Genomic DNA, 19,686 nt, shown 5'->3' with positions numbered 1-19,686 from the left:
CATTTTGCCCCTGAGTCAGAGAGATTACAGAAGTGGGAAGGTGAGGCTGATAACTGAGAAACCTAGCCTCTAACCCCCTAAAAATATGTATCAAAGAAACTCAGAGGCTATATTTGCTGCTTGATTAGATGAATGGGTGGATATTTTGCTGGTTAGTCATCTCTTTAACTCCGTCTCTGAGAAGTCATTTAAAAGTTAAATCTAACAGATAACATTGGGCTAATGGTATAAATTAAAAACGTTCATGGTATGGTCATTCAAGTTACCCAACCAGTGTTATTGGTAAACCAGGGCCAAAGTCATCCTAATACATTGCCTTCACCATGCCAACCCTAACACTAAATTCGAACAGAATAAACATGAACAGAATAGCTAGGAAGAGAAGCAGCGGACTGGCTTTTTCTGAAGAGGTCTGGCAGCCGAAACCAGTCACGGAAGCAGACGAAGAACGTCCTCCCTCCTAGTGGTGGCACAGGCATGGGACACTCTTAATATAGAGAAAGCGATTCTCTTGGCCTTCTGTAAACAGGCCCCGAGTTTTCTTTTATGAATTTGTAGGTACATTTCCTCCGGAGTCTGAGAAACATGCCTGTAGGCCATTTCCCTCCCTTTTTGGAGGTGATTTAGAAAACTGACAATTACTGTCATTATAAATCTCATCACTGAGGGGGGACAAGTGGGAGAGGCTGAGACCACACGGGCAGGCCAGGGCACTGTAGACACCATGTCTGCTGGGAAATGGCCCTTTGATCTTCTCAGACAGCCGCTTCAGCGGCGATGGAGTTGATGGAGGGTGCCCCACCCCCGCCCCGAGTCGGTTAGGTGTCACTGATGAGATGAGCATGGGCAGGTGCTTCGAGGGAGAGTCCTGGAGATTTTTGTTTGACCTGCATCCGAAATGGCACAGTGATAAAGGTTCATGCTTCCCCCCCCCCCCCCCCGAAAGGTAAGACGTCTGAAAGCTCCACGAAGGCAAAGCACTTATGATGCAAAGATTTCAGTCTCAGCTCATGTAAGATCGGATGCTTGTTGGCTAACAAGGGTAGAAATGGTGGCTTCTTTCTTTGATATTTGGGTGAATGGATAAAGTCGAGTCATTCTGGTTAGATTCGGTGCCCATGTTTGCCCTCAGAAATCCATAGAAACACGTGCTGTCAGTGTGCAGGGAGATAGCAGATGTCTCCTGGACACAGACTAGTACCCCCTGCCAATGCTCTGGCCACGCCAGGGTGAAGTCACACCAGGGCCGTGTATCCAGAGTGTGGCCCAAAAAGGTGAATGTGGGTGAGGGGAAGTTACCCTTGGCCCTTTATCCTGCCATCATGCCAGCCATTCTGACCCTGAGCAGGGTCTGTGGATACCCCAGTGTCTTCTTGAAATTAATGGAAGCTGCCAGGACACCTACCCACAAGTCTCTCGGTTAAGGACCTAATTTAGCGTATCAGAGTATTTTGACTTCAGAATCATGCTCTTGAACTAGAAAAGTCATGGTTCCTCTGGTTGGACAAGATGTAGGGTGTTTGTGACAGTTATTGTTAATTAGATCTTTCCCATATGCCAACAGGCAATGAATGAATGAATGAATGAATGAGTGAACGAACCAGTCAGTCAGTCAGTCCTGAGGGGATGAACTTCTTTCTGCACATGGCCACCAGCTTCCAGCTTCCAGCTAACGCTTTCTTGCTGCTGTGTGAAGGAGGTGATTCGTTGCTTATGTGCCTGTCTGCGGGTTTGCCATTTCTAAGTGGGCCTCAGGATGGGTTGTGTTCAGAAGCACAACACCATGTAACATGTCAGGCAGATCAAACAGGCAGGCATTCCAGGGCTGACGACAAGGGGAAATGGTTGGCAATTAGTAGAAGGATGTGGGTTGGTCCCACTGGCTTGGAAGAGCCCAGAGCTTTGATGAGGTCAATGGCGTGGCTGCCAAGACACTAAGTGCCTGGGCTGAGCTGTGGGTGTGTGTGGCGAGGCTTGCAGGTGTTAACACCACGGGAGAGGCAGCGGGGAGGCAGTTTTCAAGCTTGGAAGATCTCTCCCAGGCCAAGAATTCCCTGATTCCCGGAACTTCCTCAGTTCAGCCACAGCCGTGGTCTGTTTTTAAAGGGAGTTTTAGGGGCCACCAGGGGCGCACAAGAACGTGATAATGACACTAATTTGAGAGTCAATCTGCGGTTTCTCATTTGCCTTTTGTGGTATTTACTGCTTTGCATCAATATGTTTTGCTCACAGGTTTGGGGTCAGAGAAGCCATTTTCTTGCCCTTGCTCATTTCCCCTCTGTGTGCTGCCTCAAGCATCTTGAACCACACACATCCCCCAAGGAACCCCTGAGGCTTCTGGCTCCATCACACCTTGGCCACTGTGTATTTCTTGGTGGCACGGTGGTAAGAGGTGGAGTGTGGGAGAGGGAAGGCACACAGGTGATGGAGACCGGCAAGAGGAAATTAGAGCCGGTCACATGTCAGCCAGAAAACGCCTAACCCCGATTGGTTTTAATTAACAAGGTTCAGAGTCTTAGGAGTAAGGTGGCTTGGGTGTAGCTGTGTGTGTGTGTGTGTGTGTGTGTGTGTGTGTGTGTGTAAGAATGATGAAAGACATGGGGAGGGGCCTGGGAATGTGGCTGAGTGAGCAAAGTGCTTGTGTAAGAACCTGACTTCAGTCCTTTAAACTCAAATAAAGCCAGAAGCAGCAGCTGCAGGGAGATGGAAGGAGAAGAGGAGAATCCCTGGAAGCCTGAAGCCTCTGAGACTGGTATACCCAGCAGCAAACAAGAGACCCGGCTAAGACAAGGCAGAAGGGGAGGGCTGACACCCAAGGCTGCCCTCTGACTGTCACATATATGTCTTGGCATGCACATTCTTCACACACACACACATGCCGCCAGTGCACACAGAGAGAGAGAGAGACAAACTGAGCAGTTGCTTGCAGTGAAATGTTGTGCATGTGACCTTCAGACAACGGTCTCTTGACTTACCAATGTTTCTCAGCCAAGAGAAATTTCTCTCAGTGGCTCTCCCTCTGGCTGAGTATCTAGTGCAAGGGAGACCTGTGTCTGCAAAAGGGAACCATGAGGCACAGTGTCACATGATGGGACAAGGGTCACACAATGTGTTAGAAATGTGGGCTAGGAGTGGAGTTTTGTGTCAGGATGAGAGCTGTAGGATTCTGTCAGCAGTAAGAATGGTTTATTTTTTGTCCTGGGCTTTGGGTGATGCAGCAGTATGTCAGGAAAGGATGACACCATACTCAAGAAGGTGCAGAAACAGAACTGGAAAAAGGTAAAGGGGTCAGATGGTCAGATGTTTGATGCTCCAAGGTATTTATAGAGATGAAACACGTCACCTGGGTGTTGCCTCAGCGATGGTGGACGGTGGGAAGGCTGGCTTAAACCATATGCTGGTCAGTTTTATGTTTATGTAACACAAGCTAGAGTCATCAGAGAGGAGGAAGCCTCAACAGAGAAAACACCTCCGTGAGATGAGTTGCAGGCAGGCCTGTAGGACACTTTCCTAATTAGTGATTGATGGGGAAGGCCCAGCTCCTGGGTGGTGGTGCCATCCCTGGGCTGGTGTCCTGGGGTCTATAGGAAAGCAGCTGAGCAAGCCATGGGGAAGCAAGCCAGTAAGCAACATTCCTCCATGGGCTCCACATCAGCTCCTGCCTCCAGGTTCTGCCATTTGAGTTCCTGTCCTGACTGTTTTGATAATAAACTGTGATACAGAACTGTGAGTGAAATAAATCTTTCCTTCCCCAAGTTGCTCTTTAGGTCATAGTGTTTCATCATAGCAAGAGTAACCCTGACTAAAACACTCCATATACTTGAAAAGATGTCAGTAAAAATAAGAATGCAAATTAGCTTGATGTGACAGCCAGAAATGCACATGCCTGGGCTCTCAATGTCTGCCTCCCCTGTCTCTATACACTAAGCTTTCATTTTCTTAAAAAAACAACAAAAATATTTTTCTTAAAAAAATTATGTGTATGGGTGTTTTGCTCGTGTGCATGGATGTGCACCACATGTGAGGCAGGGCCCTTGGAGGGCAGAAGAGGGCACTGGATGCCCTGGAACTAGAGTTGCAGATGGTTGTGAGCTACCATGTGGGTGCTGGGAATCAAACCTGAGTCCTCTGAAAGAGCAGCAAGTTCTCTTTAACTGCTGAGCTATCTTTCCAGCCCTCTTCTTTTGATTTTTCGTCGTCATTCATTCCTGACTCAAGCTATCTATTATGTAGGAAGTCCATACTAAGAACTAGACCCACCATTTGCCCAGGAGGCTGGGAGGAAGAAGACTCTTTTTCTTCTGAACACATGGGTTCAACTCTCAAGCCCTTAGACGTCACTGAGACCTTTTTAGTTGCTCAGTAGTTTGCTCATTCTCCACCCTTAAATCTGGAGGCCCTGGCATTTGGTCTCGGAGTACTAGCATCTGATTGGCCATGAAAAGCCACATGACCAACCTTCTTTTCCCCCGAGTGGGAGCTAGGGGGACTCTAGTATTTTCAGTTTCTATAGTGACTGTAGTATTTTCAGTTTCTGTAGTGACTATAGTATTTTCAGTTTCTGTAGTGACTGTACTATTTTCAGTTTCTATAGTGACTGTAGTATTTTCAGTTTCTGCAGTGACTGTACTATTTTCAGTTTCTGTAGTGTCAGGTTTGGTTTTCATGATGGGCAGAATTCAGAAAACATGGAAAGAAACTAAGATGTTGAAGAATTAAAAGTATACTAAAATAGTTTAGGACAAGCTATGAAGATTCACACAGTCTTTCTCTACCTGGCACAAGGTCAGTATAGTTATGTTATTAGTCTTGAACTCTGGTTCCAAGAATTATTTTTCTAACAAGTTCTATTTGGCTAAGGTTGTCTTCATAGTTTTGTCTTTAACATCTGAGCTGGGGTTTAGAAAATAACTCTTGTCTCCACTGGGGTGTGTTCTGTTACCAAAGCTTCCTTTTATTGCAGTTTGCTTGGCCTAAGAGGTATCTGAAAAATTTGTAATGTACATAGTTGCTTGAACTATGTGTGGAGTGCTGGGGGGCAGAGACATCTAGAAGATAAAGGCAAGGTCTCTGAGCTTTGGTAAATAACCACATTATGTCTAATGGCCCAAGGGTTGGTGATGCCAAAACATGGGCATGGCAGTAGTTGTTTGGCATCAGTCTTTGTCCTTGCTCTGAAAGGTGGGCCAAAGAAGTCTCATTGCACAGCACTGCTGCTTTAACGGAGCTGACAAAACACATCTGGACTAAAACATTGTGCTTAAAAAGTAGAGAAAAATCTTTGTAAAGCATCTGTGAATTGTCAAGATGGAGAGCTGAGTGGCTTAGAGTTTAGACTTAGGGCCCAGAGTGCTTCAGTTTGAGCCTTTGTTATGTCACCCACAAGGATTTGAGCAAGATGTAACTTCGTGTCCCTCAGTTATGTAGGATGCAAAACAGTAAACTGTATCTGGCTGTTGAGATGTGCCTGGGTGTATATATGTAGGATTAGTATAGGCCAAATACACATGCTCAATCAATAGGAGCAGTTTTTCTTGCTACCAGTTGTAATTTTTTTCCCACAGAGATGAATATCACAAAGCTAGTTCTTAGCAAAGCTTTTTATCACTGAAAGAGATCTGGTGGAGAGTTCTGCCCAGCAGATCAATGCGTTTTGCTTCCTGGTTAATCAGGAGGTAGTCATCAAGACTTACCAAGGTAGAGGATCTTGGTTAGAGGTATGTAAAGAGCCATACCTCTTAGCGCCACTGGTGAGTAGCTAATGCTCCCTTACAACTCCTCAATTTATGACCCTCTGCCTACTTCCTCAGAGCAGAGCCATGGGCATTGGGATGGAGTTTGTCCCTGGAGCTTAGTTAGAGGCAGATTATCCTAAAATATTTATTTATTGATTTTTTTTTTTGAGACAGGGTTTCTCTGTGTAGCCTTGTAGTCCTAGTCCTGTAGACCAGGCTAACCTTGAGCTCACAGCGATCCTCTTACCTCTGACTCCCCAAGTGCAGGAATTAAAGGCATGCACCACCACACCCATCTTTTATTTATTTTTAAGTAGTCAACAATTTCATTTGGGGCATGAGTGAGGGTTGTTTACAGGAGCATCGACACATGCTCAGTAGCTGTTCCACTGGGAAAAAAAAGTCTTTCCCTCTTTCAGCAACCATTAACTGCCTCTAAATCCCAGGGAGAAGCAGGGCTTCCTGAGCTCATGATGGCATGTCCATGGGCCTCAGTGCATGATGGGATATTGAAGGGCCCAAACCTGTGCAGGTCACATGTAGGTGACCACAGTTGCTGTGAGCTCAAGACTGCAGTGACCAGGTCATTCCTGGAAGCTAGTGATATTCAACACATTTATCTTGTTGACCTCTTCACCTTGCTTCTCTGTCACTACATGGCACAGTATGGTATCTTCTGCCATGTTTTGATGGAGAACCACTATGGCTTAGGCAGTGGACCCAAGGTGCAAGACCGTTCCCACAGCTATGCTGGCCTTGGAGAAGTTTCCAAGCTTCCATCTTCTGCCCTTGTTATTCAAGGAGGAGGAGAAAGAACAGAGAGAGCGATTCCTGGTCTTCCATGGACAGGGACTGTTTTATTTCTGCATGCCATATGTGTGTGTGTGTGTATGTGTGTGTGTGTATGAGTAGGTATGAAAGTAATCATAGTAAAGCATGTCATTGTATGTGGCGCTGACAGAATAGAGAGGATTTTAAAACCACGAGTATCACTGACTGGCGTTTAACTTTTAGGAACTTCATGTTTGCTCCTTTATTACTGTGGTTTCAAATTGACCCATAGTCTATCTACACTTAATCACATGTGGTTATCAGAAATAACAACAAGCCATAGTGTAACAGAGATGACTAAGTTTATCTTTGGCTATATGATTAAACTTTTGGAGTCTTCAGGTGGGAGCTAAGTTCAGAGTGAGCCTTGCTGCCTGGACTCCATGGCCAATATTGTCACTCATCCTTGCTGTGGTCCAGATGTGTGGGTAGAGAATTTCGGATCTGGGAGGCCTCCTCTTTTCTTTATTCAGCCCTCTTATTAAGGTCAGTAGGGTTGCATGTTGCATTTGTGATTTAATCTCTAGGAAGAAATGGAAGGCTGCAAGTCCAGCTTCTATTCTGAATGATCTAACTGGAGGCTCCTTGGCTTCCTCCAGGCTTTCACACTCAGCAGAGACAGGAAGCTGTCCATCCCCTTGATAGAGATCCTAACCTAAAAGTGAGGTCTTTCACTTGAAACCAACAAAGAAAAGGTTCTCTTTTTAAGAAAAAGCCAATGCTACATTAAAAAATTTAAAACAATTTTACTTATTTGATTTTGTGTATTGGTGTCTTGTTTTGTCTTCATGTATGTCTGTGCACTACATGTGTATCTGGTACCCAGAGAGGTCAGAAGAGGATGCTGCATCCCCTGGAACTGGAGCTACAGATGGTTGTGAGCCATGATGCTGGTGCTGGGAACTGAACCTGGGTCTTCTGGAAGAGTGGTGATTGTTTCTCACCAGTGTCTCTCCAATCCTGGTTACATTGTTTATGAGGCAGCAATTAAAAGCCAAAAAGTTGGGAAGCTGTGGCTGATGCTCATGGGATTTGAGACATCAGTTGATGATTTTGGGCTGGAACAGATGCCTCAGTGGTTAAGAGTCTTGCTGCTCTCGCAGAGGTCCCGAGTTTGGTTCTTAGCACCCCAGGTCAGGCCGCTTGCAATCACCTGTAACTCCAGCTCCAGGAGATCTGACACCTTCTGGCTTTGTGGGCACAAGCACACATATGGTGTCTGCACATCACACTTGTGCGCATGCATACACACAGACATATGCATACACACAGACATACACACACACAACACATCCATATAGACATACATGTAAACATGTAAACAGACATAGAAGGGTGGTATTGAAGCCTTTGCTTGGGTAAGAGGAAATACAGTTTTGGGCATCTCCATACATGGGAAGCCTGGCGGTTCAGCAGAACTCTGGAAGCATCGAGGCTGAAAACAATCTTCCTGGAGGAGTTGGGCGAGACTGGGAGGAAAGTAGTTTCTCCATGTGTGGCTGTGGGTAAGAACCATACGCAAGTCTCACCATACTTGTGGGTCTCCATGAGATAGGGTTCCAAAAGAGGAAACCCTTTCTATCTTATGGGGAAATTAGGAGTTTCTGCCGGTTCTCGGATGGCAGTGGTAGGTGTCAAGTCTTCTGCATTTGGCTGAGCATCCCACTAGGGGAAGGGCTCTCCTATGGTGGGTGGCGCTGGGGCTGGGATTGCTTAAGTCAGGGAAGACAATGTCTGTGAAGAGGGAGGCTGGACAAATTCTTGGTTTCCTCTGCAAAATCCTTTGTGGCTTCTTTTATTCTTTCTGCTTCATTCTCTATCTCTCTTTCCTTTCTCTCTCTGTGCCTGTACTTGTGTACCTGCATATGTGTTTACGCATCTGCATGTGTGTGTGTGTGTGTGTGTGTGTGCTCATGTGTGTGTGTACCTGGAAGCCAGAGATGGAGTCTGAGAGTCTTTCTCGCCTCTTCTCTGCCTTGTTTTTCTTACTGTCACCCTGACTTTGGAATCACTGATTTGGCCAGTGACCCCTAGGGCTCCTCCCTGTCTGTGGCCCCACCAGGGCTGGGTTTAGAGGCACACCCTCCCATGCCTGGTTTTCTACAGGGGCACTGTGGATTTGAACTCAGATCCTCATGAGTTACTAACATAGAAGCCTTTTACTGAGCAGCTCACCTTCCCAGACCTCATGTTTCTGCCAGACCTGTCTGAAAGCACCACATCTTTGCTTAGCTGCCTCATCCTTAGTCTTAGAAAGTCTTCCTAAGGATTACAAAAGAGGAAACCCTAGGATCCTTACAGCCAGGCATGAGCCCTACAGTGCCCAATGCTCATGCCCACCTCCTAGCTCCGCCCTGTGAGAGGAGGAGCTGAGAAATTGTGGCCCTGTGTTCTGGGCTGCAGTTGTTACTGTTCTGGCCCTTCAGGCCCTTTCTGCGTACCCTGGCCAGCTTCCCTTGGAGACTGGAGGCTTGCCTCTGAGGCACAGTCCGTTGGCAGAGTCCCACTCATCTCTGGTTCTCTGATACTGTCTCCTGCCCTCAGCCCGTTTCCTAGAACCAGCCATGTGTTCATGCATGATCAACTTGGCAAAGACGTCCTGGTTCACTGTGTTAACGGTTGACCTCCTCTTCCAGCCCTCTCTCCTTGCTGTCTGCCCAGCTTACAGAATTGAATTCCAAGTCTGGCTCTGTCCTGTCTCTATGCCAAGTTTGAAGGCTTGTGCCATCTACATTTATCTCTTCCATCCAGTTTCAGCGGGGTAGAAGTGGTCTAGCTTTCCTGAAGCTCACACCTGTTTGGATTCAACCCTTTCTACCCACCATGGAATTTCTCTGTCTCAGTTTTCCTAATCTGCCTCTTCACCTGTGTTTCATTTCTGGCTTTTGTTTCAGAGGCAATGTGACACATGATTGAAGGTGATGCCAATGACCACCTGTTGGCAAATCTCTTGGCTGTATCTCAGCTGTCCTTGTCTTCTTCTCTCCCAACACTTGACACATCTGGCCACCACTCTTTCTTAAAACACTATTTTACCTTTGCTGAAGACTTGGTCTCCCCATCCTCTCCCTTGGTGTCTATTCCTATAGCTGTCTGTGTTGTTCTTCTGTCTGATTTTTTTCTCTGTACCCACTCTAGGGATCTCTTTCTGTTTTCCAGAATTAACACTGTTGACAAATTAGCTCTAAGCATGCAGCTGGTAGAACCATGTCCTGGCTCAGTAGTTTTGTATTTCTGATTTTAGAACAAGCTCAAGCTTTCTTGAGCTTATGTTTTTTGTTTTTTTTCTACCACAGTTTTCCTCTTGGTGTTCCATGTCCCCCAGATAGGAAGATATGGATACTTTCACGTGATTTCTTTTCCCCTGTAAATAACAGCATTCCATGGATACAACCCAGATCCTGATCAATCTTCTTTAGTAGGAAAATAAAGAAAAGTGGCCATCAGAATTGCCACCCTAGATAGAGCTGTTCAGTCCGCTGACCCAGTTTTCTTAAGGTAAGCTGGTAGAAACATACACATGAATGCACACACACACACGCACACACGCACACACACACACGCACACACACACACACACATGCACACACACTATAACAAATGGAAGTGAGACATAGATTCTCAGCTGCTGGATTTTTCTCTACCTTGATCTGTATCTGTGGGTTCTATATTGTAGTTTACTATGGAAGGTATCATAGGATGGTGGTCATGATATATTGGCAAAGTCAAATGTGCCAAACTGTGCTGACTAGTTGCCTGTCGACACTACACAATCTATGGTCATTTGAAAAGAGGGACTCAACTGAGAAAATATCTCCATAAGATTGGCCTGTGGCAAGTCTGTTGTACATTTTCTTAATCAGTGATTGATGTAGGAGGGCTTAGCTCATGTGGGCAGGACTACCCTTGTGTAAAAGTTATTTTTATAAAATTGTGTTTGTTTCTCAGTTTCTCTGTTCACCCAGCTATCACCCAAACAATTGAGACTCTATTATATTATTTGTTTATAAAGCTTTACAGCACAAATCTGAGCAGTTATTATTCTATTCTTAGCCCTCCATGCTAGTCTGACTCCATCCTAGTGTAAATCCCAGAGATATTTGCACTTTATGGCTTTCTCTGCTCAGCTGAATCTCTCTTCATGTCTCCTGGGCCTCTGCCCATGGCTGAATCCCCTTTCTTCCTCTTCTAATTCCTCTTCCCCTGGAGGGCAGGAAGTCCAGCCTTGTTTTCTTCCCTGCTCAGTGATTGGCTGTAAGCTGATTTATTGGCGTATCAGGGGACAACTGGGGAGTGGAGTTTACACAACGTTGAGACAGGAGATTCTCAGAACAAGGATGTAACCAGATATAAAGGCTGGTTACAGAAATCAGCATTTGAATTACACAATAACCTTAAAGCTATATCTCTGGGCTAGTATCTTAGAATTTATATTGCTTTGATAAAATACCATGACCAGAAGGCAGGGTGGGGAGGAAAGGGTTTATGTGTTTTACACTGCCACATTGCTGTTCATTATTGAACGAAGCCAGGACAGGAATCCAAACAGGAAAGGAACCTGGAGGCAGGAAGATAGTTCAGTGATCATGGAAGGGTGCTGCTTACTGGCTGGCTCCTCATGGTTTGCTCTGCCTACCTTCTTATAGAACCCAGGACCACCAGCCCAGGGATGGCACCACCCACAGTGGGCTGGGGCCTTCCCCACTGATCAGTGATTGAGAAAATGCCTTACAGTTGGATCTCTTGGAGGCGGTTCCTCAACTGAGGTTCTTTCCTCTCTGATGACCCTAACTTGTGCCAAGCTGACACACAAAACCAGCCAGTACAGCTAATGGTCCTGGGTGCTAAATGAAAGCAGGTTGAGCAAGCCATGGGGGTAAGCCATCGAGCAGCATTTCTTTGTATCAGCTCCTGCCTTGTTTGAGCCCCTCCAATGATGGACTGTGTTGTGGAACTGTAAGCTGAAATATTCTTTTCCTCCCCAAGTTGCTTTTGGTCATGGTATTTTCTCACAGCAATAGAAACCTCAACTAAGACACAGACCTAGTGAGGGTGTGGCTGAAACACAAGTGGCAGAGAAATCATCAAGAAAATATTCAACAGATAAAGAAATGATCAGGCTCTAATTTGTCACCAAAACCACCAAGTGCATTGGAATGTGTTAGCTGGTTTGGGATTGATAGTAAAATCAAATTTGAAACTCTAAAATCCACCTCCTGGTTTTCTAACAGCTTCGGTCCAGTGTAAAGGATACACAAAGAAATATACACCTTTGAAGTGTACAACTTGATGAGTCAGGAATATGCAAATTTCAGTGTCCTGGACATGTACGGTTTATCCGCAGTGCCCTTAAGTCTCTTTGATTGCTTTTTTTTGTGGTAAGAAAGTTTAACAGAAGATCTACCCTCTTAACCAGTGCTGAAATATGTAACATTGTGCTGCTAATTAAAGGCATATCATTGCACAGACATTTATAATTTATTTATTTAGCATAATTTTATACCATCGAAGAAAAGCACCCTAGCTCCTTCCCACCCCCAGGTGCTGGAAACCATTGCTATATCCCTTTTCTCTATGCACTTTCTGTTGTATACACTTCATGGTCACATGGTCACACACATTTAGCTTTTCATAACTAGATAATTTTACTTAGTAAAATGCCCTTAAGTTTTTCCAAGTCAATCCCTTTATCCAAACAATTGAAAAATAATCTTCATTATATTTATATACTACATCTTGCTTATTTGTTGATGGACTGGTGGGTTGTTTTAAGTTTTTGACTTTTATGACATAATGAGCTGGTCATACAGATATCCCTTTCAGAAACTCCAGTTTGAACTCTTTCTGATGTATGCTTGATGGGATTTCTGTATCATTTGAGAGACAGATACACCATCACAGCTCCGTTTCAATTGTTTTGGTGCCCTCCATGCTGCCACATCATTGTATGTTCTTGCCAGCAGTGGGCAAGGCCTCCAGTCCCCACATCTTCACCAGTTTTCGCTGCCATTTGTTCTTTTGATAGCAGCTCTCTAACAGGTGTGAGAAAATGTCTCATTGCAGCTTCGCTGTCCTCTTCTAGATGATCAAGGATGTTGAGCACATTCCTATCTAGCTATTAACTACTTATATGTCCTTCTGAGGAAGAGCCTGTTCACGCTTGTCGCACAGTTCTAGCTGAGGAGATTGTCTGTGGCTGGATGAGAATACCGTATCTATTTTGGATCTTTCCCTGAGGATTTGTCTCACAGCGGTCATTTATACAGGCTTCCGTAGAATCACTGTAACAGAGAATAGAATAAATGAGAACAATAAATGACATGGCCTGAGTGTTCAGTATCACAGTAGACCACAGTCCTGCACAGGAGCTGGGATTTTTATTCTTCCCCTTTGCAGATGTTTAGTTTCAGAAGTGAAAAGACTTGACTTTGCTCATTAGCAATGGTGCTGCTGTCTCCACTCTCACTCCCACCTGCTCTTGCCCTCCGGTAGCGAGGGATTCTGGATGCCTGGGAACTCTCTTTTAGGTCCATTCCAGGCTCAGCCTGGTGGATCAACTCGCTTCTGTTTTCACTTGTCTAAGAAAAGAGCACTTGTCTAAAGTGATTGCACTGATTGTTTTTAGAAAAAAAATATGTGCACACTTTGTGTATACACATAAATATACATCCTTTGAACAAGGTATTCCCCTAATCCACTCACTTGGCACGAGCTACAGCCATTTTGGAAGAAGGAACCCCAACTGAGAAAATGCCTCCACCATATTGGCTATGGGCAAGGCTGTGCTGTATTTTCTTGACTGCTGATTGATGTGGGAGGTCCCACCTCTGTGGGTGGCGCTGCCATAGGGCATGGCCTGGGAGCTAGGAGAAGCAGGCTGAGCAAGCCAGGAAGCAGCACTCCTCTATGACTTTGCTTCAGCTCCTGCCTCCAGGTTCCTGCCCCATGTCCTTTGATCCTTTGATGATGGACCATGACCTCAGAGTTGTAACCTGGGACAAACCCTCTTCTCTCCAGGTTGCATCTGGTCACCGGTTTTCATCAAGCAATAGAAACCCTTAGGAAGTCAGTGTGTGTGTGTGTGTGTGTGTGTGTGTGTGTGTGTGTGTGTAAATGCATGTGTACACATGCTTGTGTCACAGCAGGTGTGTGGAAGTCAGAAGACAAGCTTGGTGCTTAGTTACTGTCTACATTGAGATAGGGTCTCCTGCTGTTCATTGCTGTGTATGCCAGGCTAGCTGACCCGCAGCTGTTCAGGATTCTCTTGTCTCCATCGATAGCCTCATTATAATGGGATTGGGATTGCAGATTACACTGTGTCCAGCTTGCACATTGGTTCCAGTGATCTGAATTCAGGTCTTCCCACTTGCACATCAAACACTTTAACCCTGAGCACTCTCGCCAGCTCTGTTCTGCTCTATCCTGCATTTTCCTCCCCTCCCCGTCCCTTCCCTTTAGGATAGTGTGTTGCTATGTACCTGTGACTGGCTGAGTACTCACTATGTAGCCCAGGCTGGCCTCCAACATACAGCAGCCACCCTACCCCAGCCTCCTGTGTCCTGAGATTGCAGGAGGGTCCTATTATGCCTAAATTAAAAGCAAATTTTTGGGGATTTTTTTTGTGGTAGATGAAATTGATAATCCTATAAACTTAAAACAAACAAACAAAAAGGAAAAATTAATAAAATTGAAAGTTGGTTCCTGTTCTTGTCTGCAAAGGAAGGACTTCTTTGGGCAGCATGAATGGATGGGTTAGGTCAAGTGATGTCACCAGTTGAGTTGGTGACATCACAGGATGAGCCGGCGACGTCACAGGGTGAGTTGGTGATGTCACAGGGTGAGTTGGTGATGTCACAGGGTGAGTTGGTGATGCCACAGGATGAGCTGGCTCCTGGTCCTGCCTGGTCTATGAAGCATCCAGGAAGCCCATAAATCTGTTCCGGCTCTTGCTGAGAGGCCTAGCTTTGCAGGATGCAGTTGTTAAGCATAAGGTTCAGTGTGGTTCAGCTGTCTTCAGTTGCGTTTCCCTGGAAACCCTGTAGGTGACTCTTCCAGAATCCTCTTAAGGTTCATGGCTGAAGACCAGGACCGCTTCCCTGGGGTCACTGACCTGAGCTGACTTGGGTTTATTCCCTGGGAGTCAGTCTCTCCTGACCTGGTGTCGAGGGTCAGTGAACATGCCAGCTGTGGTTAGTCGGAGCTTTATGTGAAAAGACTTGTAGGTCTAATCCGCGACACCTGTGTTGATGAGGCCACTGGGTACCGGCAAGAGGCCCTGAGCATAGTTTAGAATCAGCGTCGAGCTCATGGCTCAGGTCACTGCCTGCAGCGTCAGGGGTCTCCAAACGGAAGGGCATCAATCGCACGCTGCTGACAAGCAGCTCCCTGGCCAACGCCAGTCTAGGTCAGCACTGCGCCATGAAACGTCATGTGACCCACAGGCATTTAGACTTTCTAGTGATTGTATTAAAAGGATCGAGTGACATTTTAGTAGTGTGCGTCATTCACCCCACTATAGTCATGTTACCATTTCAATCTACTGTAGCAGTGAGAAGTTGTTAACCAGTCCCTGGCTTTTCAGGACTACAGTTTCCTTGTCAGTGATGGTGCAGGAGAGATATCAGGGCGTGTGTGTGTGTGTGTGTGTGTGTGTGTGTGTGTGTGTGTGTGTCAGGAGCTCTGCCGTCACAGGACTGGTCTGAGTTTAGAAGGCACCGGCTGAAGTCGCCAGGTCTTCGTGAAATGAATTGTAGAGTCACATGTTCAGCAACAGAAACAGAGGCAGTTTATCAGGGAAGAAAAGGACACTCTGAGGAGTGGACTGAACTAGTGAGCCTGGGAAAGCCGGGCTGCCTCGGGGCTCCCTTGGGCATAGTGCAGATCTGCGAGCATTCAGGTAGTTTTCTTCAAACCAGCGCAAAGAGGGGTCAGTGGAGTAGTGAGTTGCCTCTGCTGAAAGGCCCAGGGCACTGTACGTCAGAGGAAATGTCTGCACTGCAAACTGGCAGGGAACTGCTGGACACGGAGAGAGCACAGGCACCTTGAAGCTCGGCACCATCAGTGAACCGCTGAGCAGCATGCTGGCACACGCACCCTAGCGTGTGACCTGGACTGCACGTGTGGAAAGCAGGGTTCTCCGTGCCGTGGTGCAGTAGGATTTTCAATCAGAAGATGCTGCATTTTTCCAGTTCAATCTCTCGGATCAGTAAGGGGATTTTTGCCCGGGAGTCAATTTGTTCCGCTTGACAAGACCTCTCTATGCTCCGCCTGTGTCCCAGGCTCTGCCTCATGAAGGTGTTCTCTGTGTAAATTTTCAGGGAGCAGAAGGAAGTGCAGGAAAAATCAAGACAAACTTCTCTAAAAAGAATGGAGCACCAGGGAGTGTGGGAGAAGAGAAGAGAAGGGTTTCTGTCCACAGGTCCACCCTGCTGTAACTGGAGTACCTTGCACATTGTCAAGGGTGCAAACACATTCGAGTTCCAATAAGACAGGGTCATACAAGAGGCCCTTGCACTTCCGCACTCGGCAGGAGTGGAGTCAACTGACCTCTCTGAGCTAAGGATATGAATTGTAAAAGTCTGCATTTCTGCCCTCTTGTGTTCCCCCCCCTTTTTGGGGGAGAATGGGGGAGGAGAAAAGCCACGAGTCATAGGAAGGAGCGAGTTATAGCAACTGTATCTTGTACCAACATGGTTGGAAGGATGTCCTGCACAGTGTCGTCTCTGGCTGTGACATCTAATTGTATGATGTCAGACAATAAGATGTGAAGAGTTGGGCTTCATAGTAAAGGCGTGGGCTAGGGGATGCAGCAGGGTAAAGTGCTTCCGTTGCAAGCATGACGACCCGGGTGTGAGCCCCAGAGACCACTCGAAGGAGCTGAGGTGGTGCACTTGTCATCCCGGTACTGGAGAAGTGGAGCCCCACAGATCCTAGGCTTCAAGGGCCAGAGCCTGGTGTAATCGGCAAGCCATGAGCCCAGCAAGAGACCTGATTCAAAGGCTGGGGTGGCTGGCTCCCGAAGACTGACACGTGATGTTGACCTCCAACCTCCACACATGGGCTTGGAGGCCTAGAATGCCCTCCACCAACTCCCTCCCACGGCCCACCACTCTCTGATTTTCCAACTCTTGATTGAGTGCATTGAGCTCAACCTCCTGGGACCCCTGATTGCATTTTTCTCTCTGCCAAAGAGACTGTAGGGTCTGAGTTGCCCAGGAGCCAGTCCAGCCATGGCGATGCTGGTTTGCTGTGTGGGCCTGGGGGTGTTATATACAGGGAACAGTGGTAGAGTTGATGCTTTCCTCACTCTGTGTTCTGCTGCCTCCTGCCTCTCCCAAGCTGGGCTATTTCCCAGAGGAGCAGGTAACATAGTCACATGACTAACAACCCACCTTTGCCATCTCTCTATCACATGTGTCCACTGGCTAATGATGACTGCCTACGGGAAAGTTAGTGACAGGCACAGTGGGACCTTCTTTCAAGAGGATGGTTGGCATGCTCTGTGCCAGCATTCTCTAGGCCCCTGAATCTGTCAGTGGACAGCATCCAGAGTCCTTCAGGGAAGGTGGCAGAGAGTGAGCATGCTTTGAGAGACGAGTAATGCCACACAAGCCTGGAGACCATTTTCTTTCCTAACTGGCATTGACTTCCTGCAGCGCTTCTCTTTCCTGATCCCTGTGCATCTCCCCCATCAAAGAAACTTCTATCTGCAACAGAGACTGTCACAGAGAACCACAAACAAGGAAAATGCAGAGTTGTGGAGCCCTGCTCAGCTGGCATAACTACAGCCTAGCCCTGCTCCTGAGGCTCAGGGATCCCTGAAGAAGGGGCAGAAAGACTGTATGAGCCAGAGGATCAGGGAGTTTGCTGTGAGATCATGTCTCCTAGAAATATCAGAGTACTAAATCTGTGAAGTCTCACCAACATAGATGTCTAAACATGATGTGAAAAAGGATGACATCAGAAGATATGCTAATAGGATATGGAAAAGCTCCAAAGGCCTCAGAACTATGGGCAACTAAGGGATGCTGAGTCAGGAGAAACAGTCTTCCCCAGGGAACATCACAGCAATTGGTTATCCAATACCAAATGGTCAGCCTGAAAATGCACATACAAACAACACTACATGGACTGAGAAGGTTATATTTTTATATTTAATGGCATCACACAGGTGCTGAGTACCATGAGAGGGGCCGGTCGGCATGATTACATGATTACACTGCCCAATTTGCCTCATTTTTCCTAGGATACACTACAAGAACAGAGTCATCATTTAACATGTGTGAGAGAGAGACAGAGAGAGAGAGAGAGAGAGAGAGACAGATACACACACACACACACACACAGAGAGACAGAGAGACCAAGAGACAGAGAGAAAGACAGAGACAGAGTACGAGAGAGACAGAGAGAGAAACCCTGAGAGAGGAAATGTCTTGCTTTCTTTTTCTTTTTGAATTTTTATTTACAAACAAACTTGTACATATTTCTGGCGTACCAAGTGATGTTTTGATATGTGTTCATGTGCATTATGTCATGTTCAAATCAGGACACACGTATGTTTTCTCAGACATCAGTCATTTCCTTGAGGTGGGGGTGTTATCTGTAGTCACCCTACACTTTGCTTCATCACCAGAACTTGTATCTCAATATAAGCTGACTGTCTTTTCTCTCCTCCCCTCTCATCTACTCTCCTCAGGCTCTGGCCACCACTGCTCACATTTCCTGTGAAACCAACTTTTCTGTATATGACAAGATCACTTGATATTTGTCTTTGCTTTTCTTTTCATGTTCTTTTTTGGGGGGGTCATATGTAGACTCCTTGCCTATCCCATCATCATGAATTATGTTATCTACATTTTCTCATTAACATTTAATAGCTTTTGATTTTGCATTTAAGTCTTAAGCCCATTTTGACTTGACTTTTGTGTGTGGTGTAAGAGATCGAGTGTCATTCCTTCTGTTATGTCTAATTTTCCTTTCTCTAATGAATGTTCTTGGCAGTTTTCTAGTGGCCAGTTGGCTGTGGAAGGTCAAGGTTCACTTTTAGGTCCTGTTCCATTGGTCTGTTCAAGTTTAGCTCAATGCCATGCTGTTTAGTGCAAACCGAATCATGCTCTATGTCTTCTGTTGCTGTGGTTCAACAGCAGATGATCTCCCGAGTCTTCTAGAATGTTCCACACATGCCCTCTGACCTGAACCTGTGATCTGGCCAAGAGAATCCTTCCCCACAATCCCCAGTGTATGCTCTGTGCATCCTTTGAGGCATTGTTCACAGGCTTCCTTCTGGAAGTTTCCCCTAGTTATCTTCAACTGAAACGATTCCCGCATCCTCTTACTTCTGTAGCCACCGGGGAAAAATATACCTAAAAAGCATTGCTTCCTGTTGAGCCTCCCTAGGGATGGAGAGCACACAGTGTTCCTTTTCCTCCTCCTGTGTTGTTACAAGTACAGTGTGCTGGCACAGCGTGCCGAACATTTACAACTGACCCTCAGCAGATGTGTCTGAACTGTGCTTCATGCTTTCTTCTCGTCCTCATGGCTCAGTGTGGCCTCCTGGAGACCTTTATGACTCCATGGCCTTGTGTTCCTTTCTGTCTCTGTGATTTTTAGCCTCTGCACACCTCCTCATGAAGATGGCCATGTCCTTTGGCATCTGGGCTTCCTTGTTAAACATATGGCTGTTATATTGCAGGGCCCACACCCACTTCTATTCCAGTCCACCATTTTCAACAATTGCAAAATCCTCTTCAGTGAGAACATTCTGACTCGTTTCTTAGAGCCGTGACGGGAACACTGTGTTCGACACAGAGGGGGAACGGAATGAATGATTTTGAATGAACGTGCCCACCTTCCAGGTCAGCCATGTGTTGAATGTCCTTGCCTCGGGAGCTGTGTGCAGCCACACTAGTTCAAGACTGACAACATAATCCATCCAAGACTTCTTCCTCACGTGACATCCTTGTAGGAAGTGAGAAGGAAGATGGAGAATGCAGGGAAGAGAACCGGCTGGTAAATCTGTGGAGAAAAACCCAAAGTATATAGTGAAATACTAGAGAGAAAGACAGACAGACAAATGCTTAGGAAAATATATGTGAGAAATGAAGTTCACATTTTTGGACCA

At 46.2% G+C, this 19,686-nt stretch overlaps 1 long non-coding RNA gene across 1 annotated transcript in view; it reads left to right on the top strand.

Annotated features, from left to right (window-relative positions):
- The first annotated feature begins 4,650 nt into the window (after positions 1 to 4,650).
- LOC132648610 (uncharacterized) overlaps positions 4,651 to 19,686 on the top strand; it is a 44,958-nt gene continuing 29,922 nt past the window's right edge. The window contains exon 1 of the long non-coding RNA XR_009587050.1: positions 4,651 to 4,785. This is a non-coding gene — a long non-coding RNA (uncharacterized LOC132648610). The remainder of the gene's footprint in view (positions 4,786 to 19,686) is intronic.

The sequence above is a fragment of the Meriones unguiculatus genome, chromosome 17 (assembly GCF_030254825.1).
Source record: "Meriones unguiculatus strain TT.TT164.6M chromosome 17, Bangor_MerUng_6.1, whole genome shotgun sequence".
Taxonomy (NCBI): domain Eukaryota; kingdom Metazoa; phylum Chordata; class Mammalia; order Rodentia; family Muridae; genus Meriones; species Meriones unguiculatus.
Note: the sequence above shows the minus strand (reverse complement) of the source record. Positions and strands in the feature narration are given on the sequence as shown.